Raw genomic sequence first — 13,159 nt, forward strand, 5'->3', positions numbered from 1 at the left:
AAGAAAGAAAGAAAGAAAGAAAGAAAGAAAGAAAGAAAGAAAGAAAGGAAGAAAGAAAGAAACCCAAAGAGAGAGACAGACAGACTGGAGTGCTGTGCTGTCAGGGTGCCTCTCAGCACGTATTCCCCCACCCCTCAGATTCTTCTGGTTTTGCTGTTTCTTGAATTCTTCTGTAGAACTATGTCCTCCTGACCCCCACAGATATGTCCACGTCATGTCCGGCACTTCAGATATTGCCTCATCTGGGATAGGGCTCTGTAGATGCCACTGAGTCGAGAAATGACATTGGACTAGACGGCCCTGATCGAAACCCCGCCCCACCATGCTCCCCTAAGGAAGGCCAAGAGGTGGCCATGGGGGAGGTTGGAGGGGCACATCTGCAAGCCAGGTGGCCCTGAGCCCCCCACCAGCCCTGGATCCCTTAGGCCGGTGGTTCTCAACCTTCCTAACACTACGACCCTTTAATATAGTCCTCCTGTTGTGGTGACTCCCAAGCATAAATTTATTCTCATTGCTACTTTATAACTTTAATTTTGCTACCGTTATGAATCATAATGTAAACATTAGGTGACTCCTGTGAAAGGATCATTTGACCCTCTCATGGAGGTCACGACCCACAGGTTGAGAGCCACTGCCTTAGAGGTTTCAGGAGGTACAAAGGTTCACACCCTGGAAGCTTGTCCACACCTGGATTTCAGGCTTCTAGACTGGGAGAGAACAGTTCCCGAGCTTGTATCTGGTTGTTGATATTGTATGCAGGCTGGCCTCAGACTCACTAGATAGCCCAGGCTGGCCTTGAACTTCCCGCCCTTCTGCCTCCCCCTCCCTTGTGCTAGTATTGCAGGCATGTGCCACCACTCCTTAAGTCAGTGGTTCTCAACCTGTGGGGCGTGACCCCGTTGGGTGTCCACTGACCCTTTCACAGGGGTCCCCTAAGACCATTGGAGATATCAGATATCTACATTACGATTCATAACAGTAGCAAAATTACAGCTATAAAGTAGCAACAGAAATCATTTTATGGTTGGGGTCACCACAACATGAGGAACTGCATTAAAGGGCTGCAGGGTTAGGAAGGTTGAGAGCCACTGCCATTGGTCTATGCAGTGCTAGGGTCAGCCCCAGGGCTCTGTGCATGCTAAGAAGCCCACCAGCCCCTTTCCGCCGTTTTAATCCAGCCTGTGGCTCTTTGTTACCCCAGACCCCGGGCCTCCCCATCCCATCTTAGCCTGCATTGCATTTGAGGGCCTAGGACACCCGTGACTGTTCCACTCCAGCACCTGATTCTGTCAGCCTGAAAAGGACAATTTTTCAGGTTTTGCAGTTGAGGGAGGTGGCCCGTGCATGCAATGCAGCCCTCAGTGTCTGAAGCAGATGTGCCGAGAGTGTGAGGCTGCCCAGGACTACTAGCTCCCCGATTCTTATTGTCCTCTTCTTTCTTTCTTTCTTCCTTCCTTCCTTCCTTCCTTTCCTTCCTTCCTTCCTTCCTTCCTTCCTTCCTTCCTTCCTTCCTTCCTTCCTTCCTTCCTTCTTTCTTTCTTTCTTTCTTTCTTTTTGTTTTTAGTTCTTAGTTTTTCAAGACTGGGTTTCTCTGTGGAGCCTTAGCTGCCCTGGACTTGCTTTGTAGACCAGGCTGGCCTGGAACTTACAGAGATCCACCGCCTGCCTCTGTCGCCCCGAGTGCTGGGGTTACAGGTATATGCCACCACACCCAGCTAGCTCCCCTACTTTTTTCACTTTGCTCTTCTGTGGGTTACTAAGGATTGTATTCTGGAGTGACACCTCAGTGCTCAGAGCTTCGTATTTGTTTTCTCCCAACATACATCCCAGGGGCCAGATGTCAACCTCATCTCTGCTACACACAGGGAAGTGGGTATTTCCAGATACCTTATGTTAGTGTTATAATGCAAGCTGTAAAACCAGCAAATAAGAAGGTGAGTTCTAACCCCAAGGCTCCTGATTCGAGTGTCCTCATGCTGGACAGCCTTAAGGTGTGAGGGAACCTAGTGGCCTAAGACCACCTCACTTGCTTAGCCAGTGTGGTGGTCTGAGCAGGAATCGTCCCCAGAGGCTCATATGTTTGAATCCTTAGCCACCAAGGAGTGGCAATATTTGAAAGGATTAGAAAAATTAGGAGGTGTGGCCTTGTTGGAGGAAGTGTGTCACTAGGGTGGGCTTTGAAGTTTCAAAAGTTCATGCCAAGCCCCATCTCGTTCTCTCTCTTGTGCCTATGGATGAGGATGTAGAACTCTCAGCTCCTCTCCAACCATGTCTACCTTCATACCACCACGCTCCCTACCATGATGACAATGAACTAACCTCTGAAACTGCAAGCCCCTATTAAATGTTTTTTTTTTTTAATAAAAGTTGCCTTGATCATAGTGTCTCTTCACAGCAAGAGAAGAGGAACTAAGGCAGACACCCAGCTCACGCTACGCAGAGCAGACCGCCGTGATAGCCTCAAACTCACACCCTTCAAGGGGAGCGTCTTTTTTTTTTAAATTGTGATTCCTTTTTAAAACGTTTTAATAAATCCATGTGTTATTATCTGTGCATGAGCGCTTGCCTGAATGCCTGTCTTTGTCCCATGAGCCTGTCTGGTGCCATGCAGAGGTCAGAGGAGGGCACCAGGTCTCCTGGAACTGGAGTTACAGATAATTGTGAGCTGCCATGAGGGTCCTAGAGACTGAACCTGAGTCCTCTGAAGAGCAGTTAGTGCTGAGCTATCACACCCTCCTCTTCTTTCCTTTGTAAAGACAGCCTGCCTTGAGTGTTTTGTTATAGCTGAGAGAGAGAGTAGAAACTGTAAGACCCAAAGTCACAACAGCTCCAACACATCGGACAAGAAGTTCACTCTCATTTCCCAATGCAGAAGCAGCTGGCAGTGCAGAAAGCCACTCTCCCCCCCCCTTTTATTTCTGTTTTGTTTTAGGGAGTTTGTTTGTTTGTTTGTTTGTTTGTTTGTGGGTTTTTGTTGTTGTTTTTGAGACAAGGTTTGTCTGTTTTAGCCCTTGCTGTCCAGGAACTCACTCTGTAGACCAGGCTGGCCCAGGCTAGCCTGGAACTCACAGAGATCAGCCTGCCCCTGCCTCCCGAGTGCTGGGATTAAAGTGGGTGCGCTCTACCACTGCCTGGCACTGCCCTCTGCTTTAACACTGCTCAGAACAGTTTTGAGGCATCACGTCTGCTGGGTCCAGGACCATGGCCATCCCTTGCCTTTGTTGATCAAACACAAATTTTGGATCACACAGCTCTCCCATAAAAGCTGAGAGACATCTAACTTTTATGGAGCGTGTGTGTGTGTGTGTGTGTGTGTGTGTGTGTGTGTGTGTGTGTGAAGGTATGTAACATGTGTGTGGATACGAGAGGGCAGTCCCAGGGTTGCTCCTTGGGAGCCATCCACCTTGCTTTCTGATGGTCTCTCCCTGTACTGCGGAATTCCTGAACTGAGCCAGGCTGGCTGACCAGGGAGCCCCAGGGGCTCACCTGGCTTTTTACAGGTTGGGGAAGCAATGCAGGCCTTCATGTTTGCATAGCAGACACTTTAACGCGTGTTCCCCAGAACCTGGGCTCTCTGAGAGTGGAAGGAGATAGGAATATGGTGGTCCAGAACCCTCACGGCACCCAGCCTTGCACATCTGCATTGCAGACTGAATAGTCCCCCATGTGCCAGTGCTTCCAGCTTCCCCTCATTTCTCTTCCTATGGACTCCGAAAAATGAAGAAGTGAAATCAGAGCTTTGCCAGTGCACAGCTCCAGGGAGGAATCGAGTTCCTCTTTACAGAACGAAACAGGAACTCTTCCATTCACACTGTGACCAGCAGGCATGCTCAGATCAACGCCTTCTCCAGAACAGAGCCATTGCCCAGTGTGGCTCAGTGGCAGAGCTTGGGGCAAACATTCCAGCTGCCCTGGGTCCTACGTCCTGCAGTATAAGGGGCTGCAGAGATGGCTCAGTGGTTAACAGTGCATACTGCTCTTCCAGCATTTGATTTTAGAACCTGTGTCCAGAGACTCATCACTAAATTTGTACCTTGTTTGTTTGTTTTTTGAGACAAAGTTTCTCTATGTAGCCCTGGCTGTCCTGGGCTCACTTTGTAGACCAGGCTGGCCTCGAACTCACAGAGATCAGCCTGCCTCTGCCTCCCAAGTGCTGGGATTATAGGCATGCTCAGCTTTAAATTTGCACTTTAAAAAAGTTGATTTAAGGCTGGGCATGGTAGAGCATATCTTTAATCCCAGCACTCAGGCGGCAGAGGCAAGTGGATCTCTAAGTTCAAGGCCAGCCTGGTCTACAGAGCAAGTTCCATGGCAGCCATGTCTAAACAGAGAAATCTTGTCTTGAAAAAAATAAACAAACATAAAAAGATTAATTATTTTATTTAAATGATTTATTTATTTTTATTTTGTGTGCTTTGCTGTTGTGCCTGCATGTATCTGTGTGAGGGTGTCAGAGCTCCTGGAACTAGAGTTACAGACAGTTGTGAGCTGCCACGTGAGTGCTGAGAATTGAGCCCAGGTCCCCTGGAAGAACAGCCAGTGTTCTTAACCACTGAGCCATCTCTCCAGCCCTTATTTATTTTACATGTGTATATAAGTGTCTGCATTTACTTTGTATGTATCTGGTGCCCTCAGGGACAAAGAGGGCATCAGATCCTCTGGAACTGGAGTTACAGGCAGTTGTGAGCCCCTATGTGGTCCTCTGCAAAAGCAGCAAGTACTCTTAACCACTAAAGCCATATCTTTAGCCCAAATGGGCTGATGAGAAGGCCAGGCAGGTAAAGCTCATGATGCACAAGCTTGACAGCTTAAGTTCCGTTCCAGGACCCCTGTAAAGATGAAAAGAGAAAACAGGGGATGGAGAGATGACTCAGTGGTTAAGACCATTGGCTGCTCTTCCAGAGGACCCGGGGTTCAATTCCCTGCATCCACATGGCAGCTCACAACTGTCTGTAACTCGGATTCCAGTGGATCCAACTCCCTCACACAGACAAATATGTACATTATGCAAATGTACATAAAATAAATTAATTAATAAAAAAAGAAAAGAGAACCAATTCAACATCTGATCTCCTCTCACACTCCATGGCACCCATGCTCCCCTGGTCCCCAATAAACAGGAATTTAAAAGAATAATCTTTTCGTATATTTGACAAAAGGAAGCATGCTTCCTATGCTTCAAGAGGCTTGAACATTCACAGTGGAGGGGCCGTGCCAGGCTTGCTGCTGGGGACTTCCTGCTAAGTCTCAAAGCACCACAGGGCACATGGTGAGGCAGACCAAGGCAGAGGAAGTTCTCTTCCATCACAGAGCACTGTGTTTGGGGCAGGAGAGATGGCTCAGTGGTAAAAGCATTTACTATTCTTGCAGAGGACTTAGGGTTCAGTTCCCAGAACCCTGCTCTGTCTTCTGGTCTCTGTCAGCACCCACCTCACACAGTACATAAATAAAATTAAATCATATAGATGATAGATAGATAGATAGATAGATAGATAGATAGATAGATAGATAGATTTTTAAAAGTGCTGCCAGGCATGGTGGTGCAAGCCCTTAATCCTAGCACTCAGGGAGGCAAAGGCAGGAGAATTGATATGAGTTCGAGGCCAGCCTGCACTACACAGCAAGTCCAAGACAGCCAAGGCTACACAGAGAAACCCTGTCTAAAAAAAAAGAAGAAAGAAAGAAAGAAAGAAAGAAAGAAAGAAAGAAAGAAAGAAAGAAAGAAAGAAAGAAAGAAACCTGTTCCTCAGACATCCATTCATCTGTTCATCCAGTCAGGCAAGAGCTGTGTCTCAAGATCCACTCACCTCCTAAAGGGTTAAATTTGACATTTGTGGGACATTCTCAGGCCAGGGTATTGGGTCATGTAAGATTTGCTTTGTCTGTCTGTTCCCCATGAGAAAGGATTATTTCCCTTCTGGGAGTGAGGTCATCCATCCTCACATCTGCTGAACACTGGTTTCTGAAAGTATCCCGCTGAACCACTCCAGATACCAGAATCCAAGGGTACCAAGCCTGAGCTCCATTCCTGGGACCCACATGGCGGAAGTAGAGAACCAGCTCCTGTAAGCTGTTCTCCGTGTGCTATATACCCTCCCCCTCTGTGCACACAATAAAATTTTTTCCAGAGGTCTGTATTTCTATCAGGCATGGTAGTGATAATCTAGCAATCCTGGCAACTCAGGAAGCTGAGGCAGGCAGATCTCCATAAATTAAAGGCCTGTTCTATATATACTGTTTGAGATAGAGTCTTACTATATATAGAGAGATAGAGAGAGAGAGGGAGAGAGAGAGAGACTATATATGCGTGCACATGCACACATGTAAGGCACATAGGTAGAAGATCAAAGAACAACTTGCAGGTCCCAGAGATTGAACTCGGGTTTGGCAGCAAGCATCCGGCCAGCCCTCTTGCTGGCTCCACATGTCCTCTCATGTCCTCTTTTATGCTTCCATTCACATCTTGTCTGCTTATTTTTCCTGACACTGTGGCGCTTCTACACAAACAGCTGGCAGATTGTGCTAGGGCTAATGCCAAGATAGCATTCTGCACATGCCCAGTGCACTGTTCTGCATCCCCTCCCCCTGTCTCATACGTTCAGTTCAAAACATGTTTTGTGGGGACCTTTTTCACCCCCTTTCTGGTTGCACAGCTCTAAGTGCTGGAGGCCAGGTGCCACAGCTGATCCTGACTGGTGACCTGAACTGATTGGATTAAGGAATGCCTATGAGATTAGCTAAGCCACCTTGGGGTGTGTCCATGAGGGAGTTTCCAGAGCTGGTTAGGGCTTGAGGACTCTGAACTGATCATTGTTTTAACCCGTGGATGGACTTGAAGTTTGAGGACACTTCTGAGAGGCTGAGCCTGGTTGGTGGAGACAAATGCCTGGAGTGTATCCTTGGGGGCTGTATCTGCCTAGGGCACTTCCTGTCATCATTTCCTGTCCACCTTTACGAACTGCTCCCTGCACACTTCTTTAATTGATAGACCGAAACCTCTGAAACCACAAATAAAGTAAATCCTTGTCTATCAGGTTATTTCTGCCAGGTGTTGTCTCACAGTGACACAAAATCTACCATATAAAGTGTCAAAGACACATCTGTTAGTCACATCAGCAGCCATACTATTTATGAACCAGAAAGTAGCATCGGCCCAGGCATATGCTCGGTCCCAGTGGCTGACTGAGTATATGTGGCCCATCAGCACCATAGAATATTACTCAGCCTTGAAAAGAAAGGAAACATGGTCACTAGCTGCAATATGAATGAACCCTAACGAAAAGCAAAATAAACCAGCCATAAAAAGCCAAGGAGGGTAATCCTACAGAATCAACTAATCTGGCCACGTAGGGGACCTCAGAGATCGAACTGCCAACCAGGGAACATGCCCGCCCCTGACCTAGGCCCTCTGTTGTGCAGCTCGGTCTTCTTGTGGGAGCAGGGGCTGTCTCTGATGATGTTGCCTGCCTTTGGGACCCTTTCTGCATACTGGGCTGCCTTGATAGCCTCAGTGAGAGAAGAGTCACCTAGTCATATTGCAACTTGATATGCTAAGGCTGGTGTATATCCATGGGAGGCCTCCCTTTTTCCGAAGAGAAAGGGAGAAGTGGATGAGGTGAAGGGGAGGACTGGGAGGAGAGAGGGAAGAGGAAACTTCAGTTGGATGTAAAGTAAATTAATTTTTTAAAAAAGGCAAGGAAGGTAAGATTTGTTTGGGGTACCTCAGGTCTTCAGTGAGAAAAGAAATAGAAGAGTCTCATTCCATACATGAAGTAGCATGGTCCAGGCGATTAGGAAGGAGGCATCTTGGAGGCTGATTAGCCCTCCTAGAAGGCTTCTTTTTTGTTGTTGCTACTTTTTTGAGACACGGTATCACTATGTAGCCCTGACTGGCCTGAAACTCACTATGTAAACCAAGATGGCCTCAGAGTCCCTGAGATCCACCTGATTAAAGGCATGGGCCACCATACCCGGTCAAGAGGAAGTATGATCAGAAACAAAAAGAAGTGGTTGAGAAGTGACAAGCAAAGTAGAGCATTCTGGGTAGCAGAGCCGTAGGCACAAAGGGCCTGAGACAGGGCCTGGTCTGTTACTGTGGGGAAGTACCGAGAGAAAAAAGGTAGTGCTCAGGTGGGCAGAGGAGGGCTGTGGAGGGCAGGTGCTGGGTGCTGACTTTCAAACTTTGATCCCCTCAGGGTGCAACACAATACCGGGGTGAAGAAATAAAGCCAGGGTCTCGGGGAAGGGGGCGAGAGACAAAATGGACAGCCTCTGGCCCTCGTGGGAAACCTGGGGCGGGGCTTGACAATCTGCCAAGCCACACTGGATCTTCTGTGGGCACTGGAGGCAAGAGAGGGCCAAGAACCAGGGGGGCATTTTGAAGGAGGACCTGGTAGCCAATAGAAGCTGGAGTGTGGAAAGAGGAAGAGGACAGAGTGAAGCAGGGAAGACTTGCCCACCACAGTCAAGAAGGCAGAAGAGGCGGCTGCAGAGACAGCCCGGTGCTGAGGAGCACTGGCTGCCGAGCCGGTGGTGGCGGCACATGCCTTTCATCCCAGCACTCAGAAGGCAGAAGCAGGAGGATCCCTACGAATCTGAGGCCAGCCTGCTCTACAGAGTGAGTCCCAGCACTACGGAAAGAAACCCTGTCTCGGAAAAATAAAATGAAAGTAAAAAATTAAAAAAAAAAAAAAAAAAAAAGCACTGGCTGCTCCTGCAGAGGACTTATGACTTTCTCCTCCTGGCCACGAGCATATAAACACACCACAGAGGCTGGTGGTGATCACTTCAGCCTGCTTCATGATCTACCCAACGGTCAGCAGGCTTCCATTAATTAAAACAGTGGTTCCCAGCCTTCCCAATGCTACAGCCCTTTAATACATTGCCTCACGGTGGCCCCAACCATGAGATTGTTGTCCATGCTACTTCATAACTGTAATTTGGCTGCTGTTATGAGTTGTAATGTGAATATCCAATATGCAGGATGTCTGATGTGCGACCTCTGTGAAAGGGTCAGCCGACCCACAGATTGAGAACCACTGCCTTAGAACATAGACCCTACATTCCAGCGGGTAATTTAAGCATACCCATGATCCTCCCCACCACTCATCCCCAGAACTTTTCCATCTCCCCAGACTGAAGCTCTGCACCCTGAAATGCAAAGACCCTCCCCCTGCACAGCCGCAGCCCCCTCCACTCTGTTCCAGTAAGCTGTGTGCTCCAAGCACCTTATATATATGTTCTATTCCCTGCCAGAAGGACTTCAGCAGCAGGGTGTCCTGGGAGTCTACTTACCGCAGACTGGGTCAAATGTCCTTCGCTTCAAGGATGAGTGAGGACTGGAACGTGGCTCAGTGGCGGAGCATGAGTTGGGATGAATGAGGTCCTGGGTCCCCTCACCACCACAGGAAACAGGGTTCTGGAATGAGAGTCCAGGGGTGGGAGGTGTCCTAGCCTCCCTTCTCTTTCTGTGATAAAACATTGACCAAAACAACTTAGGGGAGAGAAGGGTTTGTTTCTGCTCATGTTTGCTAGGGAAGTCAGGGCTGGAACCGTGGAGGAGGCTGCTTGCTGTTCACTCACAGGCTCGAATTCAGCCAGCTTCCTCACATAGCCCAGAACCACCTGCCTAGAGAATGGTGCCACCCACAGTGGGCTGGGTACTCCTGCGCCAATTAACAATCAAGACAAATGCCCCACAAACATATCCAATTTGATATTGGATGAATTTGATCTAGGAAATTCCTCAATCAAGACTCTTCTTTCAGATGACCTTGGGTTAGGTCACACTAACAATTAAGGTTGCACTGGACCGGTGGCTGGGCCCACATTCTGATCTGTTTCTCTCGGGATGTTTCTCCACTCATAACTGTGAGAATGGTGCTGCTGGAGAAACAGACACCACAGTGACTTTTCTGTCACACAGACCAGCTAAGTCAAGGGAGCCCGGTCATCAGCTGCTCCTCACAAGGGCAGCTAAGAAAGGGCAACCCCTCATTAATCCCTTCAAGCCAATAGATGCTTGGTGCTTAGTCACAAGGTCCCCAACTGAAATCTCTCTCTCTCTCTCTCTCTCTCTCTCTTTCTCTCACACACACACACACACACACACACACACACACACGCACACACCGTTTCTTTAAAGATGGTTTGTGCCTTCGATGGCCTCCTGCGGTCCTGTTTCCTCTGCACAGTTCATCCTGGTACTACAGGAGGCAATGTGTCAATATGAGCCACCCTCCCTGGGAGCAAAGTCCCCCTGCAGAGACAAGCTTCCAGAGACAGTTTCCACATTTGAAGTGACTCTGCCAAGAATGATAATTAACGAGGTCCTTGTTTTATTCCAGGACACAGAAGTGACTTTGAAGGTAAAACTATCACCAACACCATTACTTTCCAAGCAGATAAGCAAGGATCAAAGTCTCCAGGCTCCCGTGTAGCCTGGGTGTGGGGACTAGTGACTACTGTGGGAGATGGCAAGAGTTATCTAGGTATGACTAGGCATGAAAGTTGTTTTGTTTTGCTGCCTTCCTTCCCCCTACCACATTTTTTTTTTTTTATGTCAGAGTCTCACTGGGTAGCCCTGGCTGGATTGGAACTATATGCACCAGACCAGCCTTGAACTCAAAGAGAGCCACTGCCTCTGCATCTCTAATGCTGGGATTAGAGGCATGTGCCATCACGCTGGACTTTAATTTTTAAATGTGTGTATGTGCACGGGAGTTATAGGTGCCCACAGAGGCCAGGAGAGGGTGCTGGAGACCCCAGAGCTGGAGTTACAGGGGGAGTATTCCTTGTGTAGCTGGAATGTAGATGAATGATAGTAAAACTTTCCTATTGCGTGGAGGGTCCTGGCTTTGACTCCCCAGAACAATATAAAATAGCAATAAAAGCTCTCTTTGTTTCTGTTTGTTTGTTTCACAGATTGTAATACCATCCAAATATCTGACAGGAAGGTGTATGTGCCTAGACTTTGGCCCACTGAAACAAGCACTACTCGGGTAGGAGGAGAGATGGCTCCGTGCTTAAGGGCACTGGATGCTCTTCCAGAGGACCCAGGTTGGATTCCCAGCACCCACATGGTGGCTCCCGAATGTCAGTAACTCCAATTGCAGGGGATCTGATGCCTTTTCTGGCCTCTTTGGGCACCTACAACACATGCACATACACATATTTAAAAATTAAAGTCCAGTGTGGTGGCGCATGTGCATTGGGCATGCATATGGTGCCCAGACAGACACGAAGGCAAAACACCCATACACGTAAATTAAATAAGTAAATAAATAAATAAATGAATAAATAAATAAAGTAAGTAAGTAAGTAAGTAAGAAACAAGCACTTTTTTGGAAAGATACATTTATGTATTATTCATACAGTACCCTGTCTGCAGGCCTGAAGAGGGCCCCAGATCTCATTATAGGTGGTTGTGAGGCACCATGTGGTTGCTGGGGATTGAACTTAGGACCTTTGAGAAGAACAGCCAGTGTTCTTAACCTCTGAGCCATCTCTACAGCCTAAAACAAACCCCTTTTAAGGAGCTTAGTATGTGGAGCCGCTGTGCACCTGTGTAGCCATGGCAACTCTAGTCATAGGACTTCCATCCTGCATGAAGATGGAATATGAGTAAAAATATGAGCTTAAAACAAAATTGACTTAAAATATTTAATTGAAATTAAAAATAATTTTATTTTATGTGTGTGGGTATTTGTGCTTATGGAGGCCAGAAGAGGTTATCAGATCCCCTGGAACTGAAGTTGTGAGCTTCCATGTGGGTGCTGGGAACTGAACTCAGGTCCTCTGCAAGAGCAGCAAGTACCCTCAACCTCTGGGCCATCTCACCAGCTTCTCCAACCCCACCAATGTAAGAGACATGAGCAGAACCTAGTGGCACAGGCTTGTCACCCCAACTACCCTAGGCAACTTAGTGAGCTGTACATAAAAATAAATAAATAAATAAATAAAAATTAAAGCCATTCAGAGTGTGGCTCATACCTGCAACCCCAGCATTTCGGACACTGAGACAGGAGGAATGCCTCGAGTTCAAGTACAGTCTAGGATACATGGTGTAACCTTGTCTGAGAGAGAGACAGAGGAACAGAGAGAGAGAGACAGAGACAGAGACAGACAGAGAGGGAGACGAAGAAAACCAAAAACAGAAAGAAGAAAGCTGGGGATAGCTCAGCATAGGTGAGACCCTTTGTTTGATCCTCCGTAGCCTCGATCTCCTGGGCTCTAATGACCCCTCCTTCCCCAGCCTCCCAGGTACCCATGTCTACAGGCTAGTGTCCCAGAACCTTGCTTCGATTTGGTTGCGGCTACTTGTTTTGTTGAGACAAGGTCTCGCTGTGTAGCTGTGGGTGGCATGGGTCTCACAGAGATTCGCCTGCCTCTCCAGTGCGGGGATCAAAGGTGTGCACCACCATGCCAGGCTAATTGTCCTTTCTTTGTTTTGCTATTTTGTTCATTTGCTTCTTGAAGCAGGGGTTTGCTGTACAGCCTACGGTGGACTTGAACCCTCGATCCTCCTGTGTCATCTTCTCAAGTGCTGGGGTTATAGGGTTATAGGGATAGTTTAATTTGGCCATATGTGGTTAATGGCTGACAGGCTAAACAGTGCCCAGCCCTACAATGCAATATTTGTGGCTGGGAATAAAAACAAGACAAATGACAGGTCCACATGGAATAAGAAAAAGCATTCCAAAACCATATGCAGCTTTTTTTTTTTTTTTTTTTTTTTCAGTTTTAGAGCGTATACCCAGAGCCTCATGAATGCTCAGCAAGATATCTGTTGCCAAGGCACACCATTCTTCAACTACCCTATTTGTTTGTTTCTTTGGCTGGTTGGTTGGTTTTGTTTTTTTGAGACACTGTTTCTCTGTGTAGCCCTAGCTGTCCTGGAACTCACTCTGTAGACCAGGCTGGCCTTGAACACAGACATCTGCCTGGTCCTGCCTCCAGAGCACTAAGACTAAAGGTGTGTCTTTGTATACATTCATCTATCTATCTATCTATCTATCTATCTATCTATCTATCTATCATCTATCTATCCATCCATTCATCCATCCACTTACCTAGCTACTTACCTACCTACTTATCTGTGAGTATATGTCACTCACACACACACACACACACACACACACACACACACACACACACACAC

General features: G+C 47.5%; 1 long non-coding RNA gene across 1 annotated transcript; it reads right to left on the minus strand.

Moving 5' to 3' along the window:
* Nucleotides 1-4,399: 4,399 nt before the first annotated feature.
* LOC129675960 (uncharacterized) lies at nucleotides 4,400-10,181 on the minus strand. Its single transcript, XR_008720006.1, has 3 exons — nucleotides 10,132-10,181; nucleotides 9,295-9,467; nucleotides 4,400-4,829 (listed from the first exon to the last, which is right to left on the minus strand). It is a non-coding gene; the product is annotated as an uncharacterized LOC129675960 (long non-coding RNA).
* Between the last annotated feature and the right edge of the window lie 2,978 nt (nucleotides 10,182-13,159).

Source organism: Psammomys obesus, unplaced genomic scaffold (assembly GCF_907164565.1).
Source record: "Psammomys obesus unplaced genomic scaffold, mPsaObe1.curated_primary_1811, whole genome shotgun sequence".
NCBI lineage: Eukaryota > Metazoa > Chordata > Mammalia > Rodentia > Muridae > Psammomys > Psammomys obesus.